Below are 17957 nucleotides of genomic sequence, written 5' to 3' on the forward strand. Positions count from 1 at the left end.
GGCTTCTGCCCCTCTGCCACTCTTCCCTTGGCTGAGACAGACCCCTGTACGGGGCTCACGTTGAAGGCTGGTGGTCAGTGCAGCCACATGGGAGCGCTATCCTTGACTCAATGCTCTGGAATTACCGGCTAGTGAATATAAATTTCTTTTCACAGAGATCCTGGCGGCTTCCTAGTCTCAGTGCCCCCTCAGTCACTTTCTCGCTGACCAGTTCTTCGGATGGTTTTCTGTGGCATTTTACCCCCCTATTCATAAGCCCATTGAGGATCTATACTGAATGTCTTTAAATACTTATATCCTTGTATTATTTTGGCAAGATTTCAAATCATCAAAAAAATTATAGTTTAATGATCTTATCATTTTTACTTTACTTCATTCTGTCCTTACAACTTTTTATTTTTTCATGATATAAATTTTATTTTGACAATTTTTACATATTTGATTAGAGTGCAAAGGGTCAAGTGTTGGGAGCACTGCACGAGTGCCCTGCTCTAAAATAATGACTGGTTCAAGGCCAGGAGGCAGCAGGAAGACAGGAGGTCACAGGTGAGGCAGATCTGCCTCCTTTCCAGGGCCTGGCCAGTCAGGTAGCACCCAGTGGACCCACGGGAATGCAAGTGATGGGAGTGAGAGCTGAAATTGCTATGGCAATAAGTATAGTTATTGTTATTTTATAGGCTGGCCTGTTTTTGCAGTTTTTTGGAGCATAGAAAATGTAGCTGTTTTAGACGCTTTTATAATTTTTAGCTAGAGGAATTAAGGATGCTTTTATTAAAGAAAAGTGCTTTTGATTATTGTTTTATTGTTTATGGGGTTGTAGAGCTTATAGTTGTAGAGGGATTTAATATTTGTAATTTTTGTTTTTAGATTATATTTTTTCCCTTGTAAATTATTTTCCCATTGAATAATGAGCAAATTGTAGAAATAGAAATGTGGTAGGAATGTACTACTGATTAGCAGGTAATCACATGTGCCTTGGCCTTGGAGTCCTGGCTGCCGCTCCATGGCTGCTGTTGAAGAATGAATAATGGCTTGCTTTGAAGAATATGAATACAGTGTTTTAAAGAATTATCTGTTTTAAAGAATTATCTCTGGGGACACCTGCTTAGCCCTGAAGTGTGGACGGAATGACCGAATGTCTGTACATGCCCCCTTAGTCTTGAAGTAAAAAAAAATAGAACAATTAGTTGCTTGTGCAGAAGCTTGTGAGGTTTTGAGTAAATAAAAAGGACAGCTTTTTCTTGGGCTGTTGTGAGAACGCACCAAGTGTCAGTGTCTGTGTCTTTCTTTATCGCCGACTCCACGCACCCTTCCCGAGCTCCGAACTCTCGGCTGGAGCTGGACTCCGGCAGTCAAGGGCTTGAGGAAAGTGGGCAAGAACATTGTTTTCACATTCTCTTTTTTCCTTCCTGTATCTGGGGAAAGGGGAGGGATAAGGGGAGAAGCCACACCCAGCCTCTCAACCATCCCAGGTCCCCGATGTGGAGCATGCTCTGAGAGTCCTGTTCAAATGGTTTTGATAGTTCAGCAGTTCTGTGTTGTTGCCGATCTTGCCACTCCATCGTGATGAAATCTCTCCAGAATCCACTGGCTGACATAGTCCTCCTGAGAGTCTCCGTTTGCTCAGTTATTCGCTACCAACTCTATGCTGGGTAGTTGATCGATTTGTTCTGTCTTCCATCCTCTGTCATGGTGCCAGGTGTCCTCTGCATGTTCTAATGCACCAACATATCCTCCATGTGCATCTGGATATGCTGTCCACCACTCTGTCTAAGGCACTGAGGAGGCCCATGCACCCCACGGCCAGACCATGGACCCTGCAATTTCTTCCATGGTTGGAGTTCTGCGTCCAGAGGTTCAGTTGGGGTGATTCCCAAAGAAAACTCATATGAAGTGATTCCAGACCTGATTTTTGTGTGTGTATGCCAATACAGGGTCCAACACAGTCCACTGCCCAAATTGACCAATGTGCACACTGGTAGCTGCAATTGCTGGGTCAGTTGTCTCCAAACCTGCTTTCTACGCAAACTAATGGTGTTTCAGTCCTGTCCTGCCCAAAACATACTATGCTCCCACACAAACCAGTAGGTGCTGAAGCCTAGTCAGAGCAACCTACAATAACCCCCACCAGGCCTGCCTCCTGCCCTGGTTCCCCCGCTTGCAAGTATGTACAGCAGACTGGCTCTGTCTAGTTCAACCCAACCAGCCCCACTATCCAGCCCACACATGTGCTGGCGGGTGCCACTCTCTGTCTAGCCATGCTTGTCCCATTCCTGGTTCTCAGTCTCACCAGTTGGAATGGCAAGAGGGAGGTGCCCACTGTTTCCCTAAAAGGCCCATTCCTACTCCCAGATTTAGCACTCTCCAGGTGGTTCTGCAGTTTAGCTTAACAGAGTTTTCCCCCCTGAATCAGCATCTGCTAGCTGATACTGCGTCAAAGCCCAACCAACCCTCACCTACTCTGGCTTATGCATGTACCAGTAGGTACAGTCAACCCAGCCTGGCTTGTCCCTGATTCAGCTTACATGCAGGGCAACAGATATTGTAACCATATCTGGCCTGGTTCCCCCCCAATCCCAGCTCTCATGCTCAACAGTGGGAGTAGTGGCCCAGCAGGGGATCTCCCTACAGTCCCTCTACTGGGTTAGCCCACTCTTGCCTGGTTGGGCGCTGCAGCCAAATCTGGTCTGGCCCATCTCACCACAGCCAGTGGGTGCTGCAGCATGGCCCAGCCTGCTACCACCTCCAGTTCCAGCTCACACTGGTGGAGACTACAGCCTAGCCTAGCCCAGCCCAGCCAGCCCCCAAACCCAGCCCTAATGCAAGCTGGCTGGTATTGTGGCCCAACACAGCCTGACCTAAACACCATTCTGGCGCTCAGATTTGCCAGCAGATGATATCAACTGGCTCAGCTTGGCTTGCCCCAGACCTGAGCTAAAGATAAGCCCGTGAGTACTGTTACCTGGCCTGGTCTGAGCTGCTCCCTATCTGGTTCTTGTGGTCAGCTACAGGGACTGTGTCCCCACAGAGGAGTTGCCAAGCTCCTCCATCAGAATCTCTCCCAATACCAGATCTCACACACACTGGTGGGTCCATGGGCCAGCCCTACTTAGTTCACCTTCTGTCCTAGCTGGTACAATGCCTTTCCAAACCGGCCTTCACCCATTCTGTTTCTTACTGTTGAGTGCTACAGCCCAGCCAAGCCTGGTCCATACCCAGACATAGCTCACACATGGCTTAGCAGGGACACAGACCAGCCCATCCTAAATGCATGCTGGTTCACAAGAGCTCCAGTAGGTGCTGAAGTCTAGCCCAGTCTTGCACACCCCAGACCCGGTCCATAGCCATGCTGAGAGACATTACAGTCATGCCCAGACCAGACTGCAGCCCCCACTCTGGCTCTCACACTTATCAGTGGGACTCACAACCCAGCCAGGGCATCCCCTTAGCTCCCCAGCCAGGCCTGATCCCAGCCACAGATCTCACATGTGCCAGTGGTTGCTCTGACCCAGCTTGGCATAACCCCCCTCCTGTCTTGGCCTTTGCCTTCAAATGCTGCAGCCTGGCCTGGCCCAGCTAGCTCCTAGTCCCAACTCACGCTGGTGGGTGCTCCAATTTGGTCCTGCTCAGTCTGCTCTCATCCCTAGCTCATGCAAGCCAGTAGGTGTGTCAGCCTAGCCTGGCATGACCTGCACTCCATCCTGGTTTCTGCACTTGCCTGTGGGCTATGGTTTGCTCAGACCCACCAGGTCTGGTTCCTTCCAAAGCCAACTTACGAACTTGCCCATGTTTGGAGCTATCCTGCCCAGCCTGCCCAACACCCAGGACTGGACCACATGCTCATCAGTGGGAGCTATGACCCAATGAGGGAGGTTCCCAGGTTCTCCCATTGGGGCCACTCCCAGGCCCAGATCTCACACATGCCAGCAGGTGCTTGGCCCTTACCCGATATGGCCTGCCCTATCCATCCCAGCCTTTGTATGAGCTGGTGCTGCCTAGCCTGGTCCATCCCACACCCTGATTTAGGGTTTTTATGTGGGTGCTGCAGCCTGGACCTGCCCCAGTTGTTCCCAGGCCCAGTACTGGTGAGCACTGGTGAGTCCCATGGTCACCCCTAGCTCAATCCATCACCATCCCAACTCTCAACCTAACCAGCGGGACTTGTAGTTTCATAGTTTTGGGCCCACATATCCCCCACAGAATCCAATCCCAGACCTGATTCTCTTGTGTGCTGGTTGGTGTCATGGCTCAGTCTAATGTGACCCATCCCCTGATCCAACACTCGCTGTCAGATACTGGCATCTAGCCCTGCCAGACAGACCCCCAGCCATAGCTTGTATGTGCGCTGGCATGTACTGGCATCTAGCCCTGCCAGACAGGCCCCCAGCCATAGCTTGTGTGTGCGCTGGCATGTGGTAGTCAGCCATATTCCATGCTAACAAGCCCAACCCAGGACTTCCATGTGGACTGGTGCATCAGTCCGACCCATAAATATCTTCAGATCTCTCCCCTCCAACCCACTATGTCTCAGTCCCCTAGCTTACCTGCAAGTACAGTGGCTCTGTTGTTGGGTGTCCCTCAGTATTCATTCCTCACCTACATGTACAGTGGCCTTATCCATGGATGTCCCTAGGCAGTAACTCCAGACCCCTAAGACCCCAGAGCTTGCAGCCAGGCAGCCAGCGGGCAGAGCCTGGTGCCAGTTGGTGCTCTGGCCACCCACCAGCCCAGGACTCTCCCCATGCCTAGCAGCTGTGGACGGGAAGCCAGGATTCCTAGCAGGAAACCTGGACCTGCAAAGGTACCCCAGCCACAGCCACGTGGCTAGGGGATCCTGGCACTCCCACCGCTGCTCAGACTTACCTGGCCCTTAAAACTTTTTAAATTCCATTTTCATGCTGTTCAATTGTATCACTTTGAAAAGTTTAATTTTCATCCTACAGATACTAGACAATGACAGATTTTTAGTTTTTTGTTTTTGTTTTTTTTTGTTTTTTTTGTTTTTTTTTTTTTTTATCTCATATCTCTAGCCCACTGATTGAAATGTGGCAGCCTAGCAGATGGTTTCGGGCACAGCAGGTCAGATGTTGCCACCCCATGTTGCAGTCACTGGGTTGGATTCCCTGCTCCGGCTCCTGATTCCAGCTCTCTGCCCAAGCAAACCCCGGAAGGCAGCAGGTAACAGACGAGCAGCCAGCCTCCCGCACCCACCTGGGGAACCCAAATTGTGTTTCTAGCTTCTGATTACAACCCCAACCCACACCTAGTTATTGTATTTGGGGCATGAATCAGCAGACAGGAGCTCCTTCTGCTTCTCAAATTAAAAAAAGAAAAATGAAAGGGAAGAACAAGGTTGAATTCTGCAAGGAGGATTTGTCAGCGAAGTGAGCTCTCTCACTAAATAATCCTTGTCTGCCCTCCCTCCTGCTCAGCTATGGCAGGCACTGAACTGAACAAGATTGCTAAACAAGTATGCAAGGGCAAAGAGCTTGATAAAATATTGAAATACTACCATACTTGTTGGCAAATGCCAAATAGCCATGGCAATAAATAGTCAAGCACTTATTTATATAAATTATAGTAGAAACTCATTAGGACTCCATCGTAATCATCGATAAATGGGACTCCTAAAATAGTGCCTTCAGCGAGATGCGCTTCGCCCCCACGGCATGGCAGACAACACACACTGCATTGCTCATTCTTTATGAGGCACGCTCTGCCCTGCAGGAATCATCAGTTTATCTTTACCCTCAAATTACTCACGTTCAGGGCCTCTAAATAGCAAAGCCCTTATTTTGGCTTTATTGTACATGATGACAATACTTGTAGTATGTGTGCAGTGTTCCAGAATTTAAGGAAGAATCTGGAAGGTGAATACTCTGGACAAAAAAGACAATAATGCTTCTTTAAAGTATCAGAAAGAAAAAAATTCTAAATCTGTGCAAGACTTCTTCATGAGGTATAGATAAGAAAAACGAATGTTGACACCGTGTCAAAATCACAACAGCCTGAAAAAGCCTTTGATGCTATAGTCGCTGTGCAAAATCAACTTGCATGTATGGAATATAGAAGAGGTTTCCTGTTTCAAACTAAAGTATGATACTTGAAATTAACTGTGAAGTGAATGCAGGATCCAAAGATATCTAGATGTTATTGAAAGTTAAAAGTTAAAAGCAAAAAAAAAAGTGTGTGGCCCTTATATCTTTCAGAATGACAATTATGTACAGTTCAAGTTCATGACTTACAGGTGAGGTATTTGGCTAGTGGTTGGAACGGGGCTTGGGCTGCCCACATCCTGTACTGGAGCGCCTTCCAGCACTGGCTCTGTCTTCAGTCCCAGCTTCCTGCTAAAACACACCCTGGCAACAGTGATGACTCAGAGTTGTGCCCTGGTGCCCACACATACAGGAGATTTGGGTTGAATTCCTGGCTTCAGCCTGGCCCAGTCCTAGCTGCAGTGGACCTTTGGGGTATGAACCAGTTTATGGAAGCTGTCTTTTTGCCTCACAAATAAATAATGAATAAATACTTGAACTTAACGTTTGTTTTGGGATTGGATCAGACAAGCAGAAACACTGTGAGTAATCTAAAAGACTTTTTCATGCAGATTTGCCCTTCCACGATTGTGAGGATTCATTTCATGGCAGAGCCGGGGAGGCCTGTCTCCACTCCTTAGCCTCAGCAGGGAAAATCCGACCACTCGAGTCACCTGGAGATAGCATCACAAGCAACAGGTGCTTGACGTTGGTTGGCTGGCAGGACCTGCGGCTGAGGCTGTTGAGGTGTGGCCTTGTGACAGAGACCTGGCCAAGAGACTGAGAGTGGCAGAAGTGTGTCTATCCTCCAGCCTGGGCAACACAAACCAGCCGTGTGCGGTGCTTTCTCTTCTCCATCCATCAGTTGACTGGAAAGGCCTTCTGGGACCCTAGGGGACAGCAAACCCCGATGGTGACAAAATCTGGGTGTCCACATTTACGGCACGAACTCAAAGCCTGCTAACATGCATCAGACCATGATGTGAATAAGAAATGCCTTTCTAGTAAGCAAAGGCATTTACATTTTGGCATTATTACAGTAATTAGCATTAATTACCCCACTAGCACGTAGCTATTAGGTGGGGCAATGAACACTAGCTGGTCATTAATTGAAGTTCCCAGTGGCCAGGGGTTTTCGCCCAGTGTGAGATCTGGGGCTGTGAACATCTCGCCATGACGGCAGTCACATGGCCCTTTTCACAGTCAGTGTCGAGGGCTGATCAAGTAGCTCATGTTCCCTAAAGCAAGTCTGACTTCTGCTTACAACTTCAGCGACCATCGTAGGGACCTCTCGTGAGGGGATACAGCAGGAATTCTGCCTCTCTCCCTTTCCTTAGGATTTATTTGTTTTTATTGGAAATGCATATTTACAGAGAGAAAGAGAGGCAGAAAGAGCCTCTGTCCACTGGTTCACTCCCCAAGTAGTCACAATGGTTGGTGTTGATCCAATCTGAAACCAGGAACCAGGAGCTACTTCTGGGTCCCTCGTGTGGGTGCAGGGTCCCAAGGCTTTGGGCCATCCTCTACCGCTTTCCCAGGCCACAAACAGGGAGCTGGATGGGAAGTGGAGCAGCCAGGTCACAAACTGGCTGTGGCTCCCTCACCTACTGGGATGTTAGCTGGCTGTCACTGCAGTGCCACTCTCTCTGATGGCCGCATGTTAAACTACAAGCCATTCTCCAGCCCCAACCCTGGAGCTGCGCTTCTGTGGACGCCTGCCTCATGCCTCAAAGATACAGCTTTCTACTCTAGGCACAAACCATTTCATCCTCCACTTTAAGCTTCTTAAGAGTTAGGGCCTCATTGAACCTGCATGCAGCAATGATTAAGCTGTTATCTTTCCTCTGCAAACCCTCCCTTCTCTAATCTGCTTTGGGAGTCTGGGGCTGGGATCTGCAACACACATCTCTGCTTTGCTTGCTTGCTCCCTGGCAGACCCTGTCCATGGGGAAGGCTTTAGGGTATTTTAAGGGCAGGTGAGAGGTGGGCTGGTTTGAGTGATTTCAGCAGGCTCTCAGGGTACAGGAACTTCCCTTAGCAGTTTGATACTAGGTCTTGGTGATTGAGGCAGGTAGACGGAAGCCCAGTTCAAAAGCCCGAAAGAGGCAGCAGTTAGGGTTATGGACTCTGGGTCAGTGGGTTTGTATGTGGAAGGGGAGAGCTTCACTGAGTTGTTCGCTATCTCTAGGCATTCATTAGCGCTGCCAGGGACAGCCCCTCCAGAGGCAGTAAGGCCCTGAGTTGTCTAAGGTGCAAATGAAAGAAGATGTAAAACACACATGGGGAGAGAAGCAAGGGTTGGGTAGAGAGCGGAGCTCTTCCAGTGGCTCCCTGGCACTTCCTGTGGGCTTCCTCTTCTACTCCTTGAGCTGGCCTGAATGTAATCTCCCACTGCCTGCAGGGCCTGTCCTGTGAATATGCTCTTTTCAGAAATGTCAGAAGTCCAGCCACCAGCCCCCAGGGGCCCTCTGCCAGGCTTGGGGACAGTAGCATCATTCTAGCAGTGACCCATCCTTAGAGCTCTCAGCCTCAGCCATACAGGATCCTCTTCCATACTTGTACATTTTAATATATCAAACCTCTCCTACTTCTCTCGGCCCTAGGGGTTGTAGCTGCTTCCTGAAATCTCTACCTCTGTGAAATGCTGGTGTCTTTTTTTCAAGTTGCCTCTTGAACAACTTTATACTTACTCAACAATTGTTTATATGCAAATCACTAGTGAGGCTCTGTCCCCTGAGTGCCCCCTGACAGATGGAGAAATTGTTACCAGGAGTGGTTCCAGGAAACAGATCCACAAAGATGGATTTTGTTGTTGTTGTTGTTGTTATATTCTTGGACTTAAACTCAGTGCCAAAAGTTTGTTGCCAATGGAAAGTGGGATCTTGGCAATCCACAGTATGCAGCAGCACCACAGCTATTCAAGTCACCTGTGACTGACCGTGTTGGAGAGTCCAAGGAAAGATCCTTAAATGACAAAGTGGCTGTCCTCCTTGATCATTGGAACAGTGTTGATGGTGGAAGGACTGTGGTGTGGAATGTACAACCAAGTCCCGTCACCAGCAACCTCTGCTGTAGATTTTATTGGATCTCAGTACTTTAGCTTGCAATCCTCCAGAAAGCTTAATTCATGAAATCAAAGGAGTGTCACAGCAGTTGATATCACAATCCAAGTCTGTACTGAGAGAGCCTCTGCAAGAACACTCAGGCTGAACTTTCACTAACAGGTTTTGAAATTCATTAATCACTTCTATGGAAATACCCTTGTAACAGACTTTGAGATTTTTGTTTTTCAGGAATTTAGAGCAACAAATCTAGGAAACTAACATGCCAAGCTGTCCTCAGACCCTGACAGACCTTTTGTTATCCTAAAGGAAACATATTTGGACTTATTACTAACCACTGCAAGAGAGGCCACACACACTGCGAACCAACCAATGGCTCACGGGAGAGCTAAGCAGGCATGGCTCACCTCCAGCTTCAGGGTGGTGTTACGGTGTAGCAGGTTGGGATGTCAAACGTGGCCCCAGCATCCCATGTGGAGTTCTGGCTTGAGTCTCTGCTGCTCCATTTCTCATCTAGCTCTCTGCTAGTGGCCTGGGAAAGAAGCAGAAGATGGTCCAAGGGCTTGGACCCAAGCATCCATGTGGGAGACTCAGAAGAAGCTCCTGGTTGGGTGGCTTCAGATCGGCCCAGTCCTAGCCATAGCCATTTGGGGACTGAACCACTAATGAAAGATCTGTCTCTCTCTCTCTCTCTCTCTTTCTCATTTCCTCTGTAGCTCTGCCTTTCACATACATAAATAAATCAATCTTCAAAAATGAAAAAGATTCACTGCTTTCACTCCCTTGGTGAATCTGAGTCTTGAGCAATAGCTGCCTGGCTCCTTGCTCTGTGTATTGCAATAAATACCTACTTTTCCCCAGCAGCCTGGTGTTACAGTCTGACTTACCATGTGTTAGATGCGTGGATGAGTGGACCTAGTTCTGGAGTTCTGTAACAGTTCTTCCAACTAGTTTTGGATGCCATCCTATAGCAGGTGGATTTTTTGAGTACAATCTACCAGGGATAAAAAGAAAATGCCAAATTCAGTTGAATATTTCAGATTACAACCGTAAGAAATAACTAATATAACTTGCAAAAAGAGGGGCCCGGCGGCATGGCCTAGCGGCTTAAGTCCTCGCCTTGAACGCCCCGGGATCCCATATGGGCGCCGGTTCTAATCCCGGCAGCTCCACTTCCCATCCAGCTCCCTGCTTGTGGCCTGGGAAAGCAGTCCAGGACGGCCCAAACCTTTGGGACCCTGCACCCGCGTGGGAGACCCGGAAGAGGTTCCTGGTTCCCGGCATCGGATTGGCGCGTACCGGCCCGTTGCAGCTCACTTGGGGAGTGAAACATCGGATGGAAGATCTTCCTCTCTGTCTCTCCTCCTCTCTGTATATCTGGCTTTCCAATAATAATAAAATCTTAAAAAAAAAAAAAACTTGGAAAAAGATGAACCGAACATCTCCCAAAAAGATGATGCTTGCGGCACCTCCTTATTTAGGGGAAGACCACATGTCTTTGTATGAATAATCACTGCACCTTGTTTCACAGAAATATGGTTGTTTTTAACTTATTGATGTTAAAGTATTGAAGAAAGGCACAAATGGACACTGAATAGCCAGAGTGATGGATCTGCCAGTTATTAAGCCATTATTTGTAGTTTTATCCACATTCCTCTACTCTGCACTGCATCGTGGGTCAAGTACGCTACAAACTAAAAGCAGGCTCACTAAACAGACCCTGTCACTGGGAGAGCTGATGGGGATACAGCAAACTAGAGGGTGACGAAGGGCTTCATTTTTTCCATTGGGCTTCCTGAGCTTCTGAGCATCCCCCCAGCCATGCTTCCTTACCTTGCCCACAGAGCTGCCTTCCTCCCGAGGAGGGCCGAGGAGGGGTTGGACCAGGTCCGTGGTCTTCCGACACCTGCAGCCAGACTCAGCCTGCCTCACCCAGAGATTTCCGCAGCAGCTGGGAGCAAGAGCTGCGATCAGTCCTCTCAGCCACATTTGAGTCTCAATAACTGAAATAACTTTCCTTTATTCTCCCAACCTAAGAGGTGGTAGTCACTTCCTACAACCCATTCTCCCTTGCTTGCTTTCTCAGTTAAGCCGTTAGTAATTTGACACCACTTAATGATTCTTTGTATTCAATTTTCTCTGCGCAAATATAATTGGTGTGATTTCTCTCTCTGTATCGGACCCTTCCTAATACATACACTTTAGCATCCTTTGAGTGGAAAATTATGTCTGACTAATAGAAAATCAATAAAATGCTCACTGAATGAACAGCAATAACATATATATGCTATAATATGTATATGTATAACATATATTATATGTTATATAATATATAAAGATATTGGGGCCCGGCGGCATGGCCCAGTGGCTAAAGTCCTTGCCTTGAGCGCGCCAGGATCCCATATGGGCCGGTTCTAATCCCGGCAGCTCCACTTCCCATCCAGTTCCCTGCTTGTAGCCTGGGAAAGCAGTGGAGGACAGCCCAACGCTTTGGGATCCTGCACCCGTGTAGGAGACCTGGAGAAGTTCCTGGCTCCTGGCTCCAGATCAGCGCAGCACCGGCCGTTGCGGTCACTTGGGGAGCGAATTGGTCACTTGGGGAGTGAATCATCAGACGGAAGATCTTCCTCTCTATCTTTCCTTCTCTCTGTATATCTGCCTTTGTAATAAAAAGGCAGATATTTATTCAAAAGGCAGAGTTACACACCAAGAGAAATCTTCCATCTGCTGGTTCAATTCCCAAGTGGCTACATTGGCCAGAAGCTTCATCTGGGTCTCCCACCCGTGTACAGGGACCCAAACACTTGCATCATCCTAACAATGCTTTCCCAGGCACACTAGCAGGAAGCCCAATTGGAACAGAAGCAGCCAGGACTCAAACCAGAGCCCACACGGGAGGTTGGTATCACAGGCAGTGGTTTTAACAGCTACGCCACAGGGCCAACTGCGCAATAACATAACCTTGATGTTTTATTGCCTTTGTTCTAAGTGCCCTGTATTAACTCATTTCATCATCAACATCATCTTATGAGATGGGAACAATTTCTCTTATGAAAAGAAACGAATGAATACTGGTAAACAGTGAGTGTTAAACTAAATGCTCTGTCAGCTAGGGCAGGAGAAAGCAGATCCAGTACAGGCATTAGGCCATGTGGAACTGGGTCCTCCGATCAGGACAATCCACAACTAAGGCACGGCGGATTCACCCATAGGCTGGTAATATCCGAGGGAGATAAGGCCCCGAGAAGACCGACTTCCAGGCCAAAAGCTAATGTGGGCTCCTATGGGTAAAAGTCAGGCAGTTGCGTGAGAAGTGCTTAGCTAGTTTAAGCAAGTCTTTATCTTGTCCTTTTAGGCAGGATGGAGTTCAGGCCCCATTCTATGTGTAGCTTGGGAAACTTTATTGACATAGTAAGTCCCTTAAGTTGAGTTCAAATAGATAGTAGTGACACAGAGCACAAGCCTGCTAAGTTTGTCATCAGGCTTTTCCTTTTTCCTGATTATGATCAATCTGTCCCACAATGGTTGCTTTGGGTCTTTCTTCTGGGACCCTGACTGACTGCTTTCTCGTGTTTTAACCCCCATCCAGGCGGTGGGTTAGTCTGTCTGCACACACTCAAGTCTTACCCAAACTTGACTCGACTTTTCTTGTCTGCCAGTGAGGAACCTGAAGTACAAGGTAATCAAAAAATTTTCCCATGGTCACACTGCTGGTGAGTGACAGAACCAGAGCATGGGCATATGCTAGGCTGTTGAGTCTTCATGTGGATCAATCCTGATGCCATTTGCCCTGTAGGTAGCTGTATGGACCAAGACTTCCTGGTCAAGCAGCTTGACTACAGATTAAGGTGACTTTAGAGTTACTGTATTTAACCACTTGGGTGCACTGCTTCCATAGAAAAGATGAAAGGGGTGAAAAGGAGAGATGAGGGAGGAGGGAAGCAGAGAGACAAGGATGAGATGGACCTGTGGTCTATCAAGTGAAAACCCCTGGTCCCATGCTCGAGAACCTGGGGTTGACTCCGGTTCTAGCTCCTGTCTCATCTTCCTGCTGATGCAGACCCTGGGAAGCAGCAGTGATGGCTCTAGTAACTTGATTCCTGCTACCCATGTAGGGGACCTGGATTGATTTTGTGGAACTCAGCCTCAGACCATTTCAAGTATTTGAAAAGTGAACCAATAGGTGGGAGCTTGCTCTCTCTCTCTCCCTCTGAAATAAGCAAAAATTTAAAAAGAAATACAGATGCATCTTAATAGCAAATAAATCCAAGATATACTTGTTGCTACAACTCACACACACTAAGCAAGTTATTTTGCTTTCCTAATACTCAGTTTCTTCACCTGCAAAATGTAAGAAATTGTATACCTTAGGATACTGAATGCAAGCTATTTTGAGATAATGGTTAATGGTATACCAATTTATGGTCCATGACTGCCCCCTAGAGGTAAACTAAAACATTGACTCCACAAATCTGCTGAATATAATCCCTGAAATTGCCTTTCTCTTCCAGAACTGGTTCAGCCAAAAGCCAGGCACATGCCCTGTTAACAGTTGGTCTGTAGTGTCTCCAAGTCTCTTGGAATTGCAAGAACAGGCTTCCTTAAAGGCAAATAGGAAGGACTGGCTCACTTGGGTACCACAGGCAGAAAAGCAGCAGAAAATATATTCCCATAAAAGTGAGTTACCCGGACCCGGTATGGTGGCTTAGCATAGTGGCTAAAGTCCTTGCCTTAAACGTGCCTGGATCCCATATGGACGCCAGTTCGTATCCCGGCAGCCCTGCTATCCATCCAGCTCCCTGTTTGCGGCCTGGGAAAGCAGTCAAGGACAGTGCAAGGCATGGGGACCCTGCACCCACTTGGAAGACCTGGAAGAGCTCCTGGCTCCTGGCTTTGGATCAGTTAGTTCAGCACCGGCCATTGCAGTCACTTGTGGAGTGAATCATTAGACGGAAGATCTCCCTCTCTGTCTCTCCTCCTCTCTATATATATCTGACTTTGCAATAAAAATAAATAAATAAATCTTAAAAAAGTAAGTTACCCACCAACAGCAATAACACACACACACATTCGCAGAAACACAGATGCGCATCCACACATTCACATGTATTCATACACACAAGATGAGAAAGAAGCTCACAGAGCTTTGCTAACAGGTGTCCCACACTTTCAAGAAGCAAACTGTTCCTACCTTATGGTAGCTAGCCCAAGAGCACAGATCTTAGGACAGGTGCAGCTTTCAGGGAGAGTCAAGGTGTGTGCAAGACACCCTGAGCCACAGAAGCTCCAGTCTCCGGGCAGGTGTCAGGCCCGATGGTTAACATGTCTATAACTCACATCAGAGTACCTGGGTTTGACTGTGCTCCGGCTCCTCGCTCCAGCTTCCTGTCGTTGCAGATCATGACAGGCAACAATAATGACTCCAGTCTAGCCATGGGATCCTACCACTCATATGAAGACCGGGATTGAACCCATAGCTGCTGCTCTGGTCTGCCTTGAGCGGCCTCAGTCCTGGCCTTTGCTGGCTTGTGCAGAGTGGGTTGTGTAGATTGGAGCATTTTCTTCCTTTCCCTCTCCGTCCCAGAATTTTTCTCTTCCCTCTCTCTTCTTACCTCCCAAGTAAATAAGTGTAAGTAGGAACAGCTTGCTTCCTCTGGGTCTCCCACACGGGTGCAGGGTCCCAAGGCTTTGGGCTGTCCTCGGCTGCTTTCCCAGGCCACAAGCAGGGAGCTGGATGGGAAGTGAAACAGCCAGAAAAATGAACTGGTGCCTATATGGGATGTGGGCACATGAAGGTAGAGGATTAGCTACTTCTCATGCTATAGCCTTTAAATATGTGTTCTAAAAAGATGTAACCTTGGGACTGGTGTTGTGGCATGGTAGGTTAAGCTTTGCCTTCAGCGCCGGGATCCCATATCAGACACCAGTAGGAATCCTGGCAGCTCCACTTCCCATCCAGCTCCCTGTTTGTGGCCTGGGAAAGCAGTTGACGACGGCCCAAAGCCTTGGGACCCTGCACCTGCGTGGGAGACCCGTAAGAGGTTCCTGGTTCCCGGCTTCAGATCGGCACAGCACCGGCCATTGCAGTCACTTGGGGAGTGAATCATCGGATGGAAGATCTTCCTCTCTATCTCTCCCCCTCTCTGTATATCTGACTCTGTAATAAAAATAAATTAATCTTCAAAAAAATCTTACAGTTTACTTACCCATTGACAATACTTTTAAATCCAGACAACAAAGGCAATATACATACTATCCCCATTTATTTTAACTCTACAGTTTCCAAGGAAACAGTGTTGTTGGAAGGCCAAGGTTAGAATCAGCCAGGCTTGTACCAATTCAGGATTGATATTACAGTAATTTTCTTTTTATTCATGGAAGTAAGTAGCAGAAATACATCACTATGACTGGCCAATTAACTGATGAAGGAGAAAATAATACTCATGAGATCCTTTCAAAGATGTAGAAAAACTAACAAAACTCAGGATGGATTCATAACACAAACTCAGAAAACTAGGAATAGAAGGGGCTAAGCCACTGCCTACAATGCCAGCATTCCATTTGGGTGCCAGTTTCAGCCTCACCTGCTGCTCCACTTCCAATCCAGCTCCTTGCCAATGGCTCTGGAAAGCAGGAAAGACACACTAGTTGCTTGGGCCCCTGAACCCATGTAGGAGACTCTGATGAAGCTCCTGGATCCTAGCTTTGGTCTGGCCCTGCTCTGGCTATTGATCTATTTTTGGGTGGTGAACCAACAGGTAGAAAACTTCTCTCTGTATCTCTCTCTTTTTCTCTCCCCTGCTCTCTGCCTTATAAATGAATAAGCTAAATCTTAAACAAACAAACAAACAAACAAACAAAAACAAGTCAAAGACTCTTAGAGCCTGGGGTTGCTGAGAGTGAGGAATTCTACTTTGGTTTGTTGTTTCATTGAGGCTCCTGGTGCACCTGTGCTGCCACACTGCTGCTCACTGCTCCTTCTGGGGCTGGGGTTCAGCAGGTGGATTTATCCACCTCCTGATGCTGGCAGCCCACGGGCTGTAATTCAGCTTTGCAGAGGCGACGCAGGCACCCATTGTGCTAAGAATAGAACTTTCCATTTTCACTTTGGGTGCAAGAAGCTTTTCTCTGCCTCATTCATCAGATATTCCAACTCTAATAAATGCCAAGGAGCAGTCCTGTGGGCTGGGGTTACAGCGGAAAACAAACTGACATGATTTGTGCTTGCAAAAACACTATTCCTTCTAGTTAAGCAGACGATAAAATTAAAGTAGCAATGGCTGCAGGATGGATAACAGAGAAAGTAAAAATCCCTGTGTAAGCTTTAGAGAATTACTGATGAGAAAAATTAAAGAATTCTCAATGCTTTATCAACCCAAGTGGGCCTGGGAAGATTTCAGCCTGTCCTTGGCATGGATGTTTTAAGGGGCTGGCAAGCTTGGTAAGCACCTGATTTGGGTCAGCTGCCCACCATGGGCTGTGCTAGCTCAGTCCTTGCTTCTCACCAGCAAATGCTCAGCTGCATTTTCCCATCTTCCTATTCTTGTTCCAAAAGCACCAATCCTTCCTTACTCCATTAGACCACTAGTTCTGTTTCTATGCTGCATGTGTGCATCCCAGTTTGAAACCAAGCTGTTTTTGTTTTATGCTTTCAGTTCATTGGCAATGAAGGGCCCACAGACAGAGAGGATTTTAAAGTAAGCAGAGACCTCAGAAGGCCCTCTCCACCAAGATGGTGCCAGAGGCCAAGAAGTTCCTAGCCCCACTCCCCAAGTAGCAGCCAGGGTAAAGGTATTGAGGGCCTCCAAAGCAGAGCTAAAAGGTATCTGCAGATGCAAGAAAAGGATCCTGGCCACTCATCTTTCAGTGGCTAGACAGCATGACCTGGATGCAGCCCAGAGGGCCTCAGGGGCAACCAGTCTGACCGCTGTTGCATTATCAGGTCCCCAAGCCACTGTCTGCTGTGAGGCAGACAGCAGACGACATATATATGACACTGTACAGGTTAAGGCAAACAGCAATCAGGTCGAACAGGCCATGTAGAAGCTCTGAGACACTCAAGCGGCTGAGATGAACACCGCCCCCATCAGGCCCGATGGAGAACGCAGGGCTGTTCTCTTGGTTCCTGGTAATGATACTGTGGATGTTGCCAACCAAATCAGGATCATTCTAAGTATCTAGGTTTTTGTCACTAAAAATGACAATATTGGGGCCAGTGTTGTGGCACAGCAAGTTTGAGATGTCAGCATGCCCTGAATAAGTGTTGGTTCAAGTCCTGGCTTCTCTATTTCCAATCAGGCTTCCAGATAATGCACCTGGGATGATGGCCCTAGTGCTTGGCCCTGGCCACCCATGTTGGAAATCAGAGCGAAGTTTCTGGGTCCTGGCTTCAGCCTGGCCTGGACCTGGCTGTTGTGGCCATTTAGGCAGTGAACCAGGAGATGAAAGAGCTCACTCACTTTTTTTTTCTCTCTCATTCTACCTTTCAATTATATATATATATATATGTATATATATATATATATATTTAAAAGCCAAACAAATTATACCTAGTATGACTAATCAAAAATATGGAAGATAGAATCTTGCTTCTCACTTTCTCACTTGTTTTATCTTTAAAGCATTCCCAAGGGTCAGAGGGATTTTATTTTCTTCTTCTTTTTGAAGATTTATTTATTTTTACTGGAAAGGCAGTTACAAAGAGACAGAGAGAGAGAGATCTTCCATCTGCTGGTTCATCCCAAATGGTCACAATGGCCAGAGATGGGCCAGCCTGAAACCAGGAACCAGGTACCTCTTGTGGATCGTCCGCATGGGTGCAGGAGTCCAAGGCCTCCATTGCTTTCCCAGGCCACAATCA

Source organism: Ochotona princeps, chromosome 2 (assembly GCF_030435755.1).
Source record: "Ochotona princeps isolate mOchPri1 chromosome 2, mOchPri1.hap1, whole genome shotgun sequence".
In the NCBI taxonomy this organism is placed as follows: domain Eukaryota; kingdom Metazoa; phylum Chordata; class Mammalia; order Lagomorpha; family Ochotonidae; genus Ochotona; species Ochotona princeps.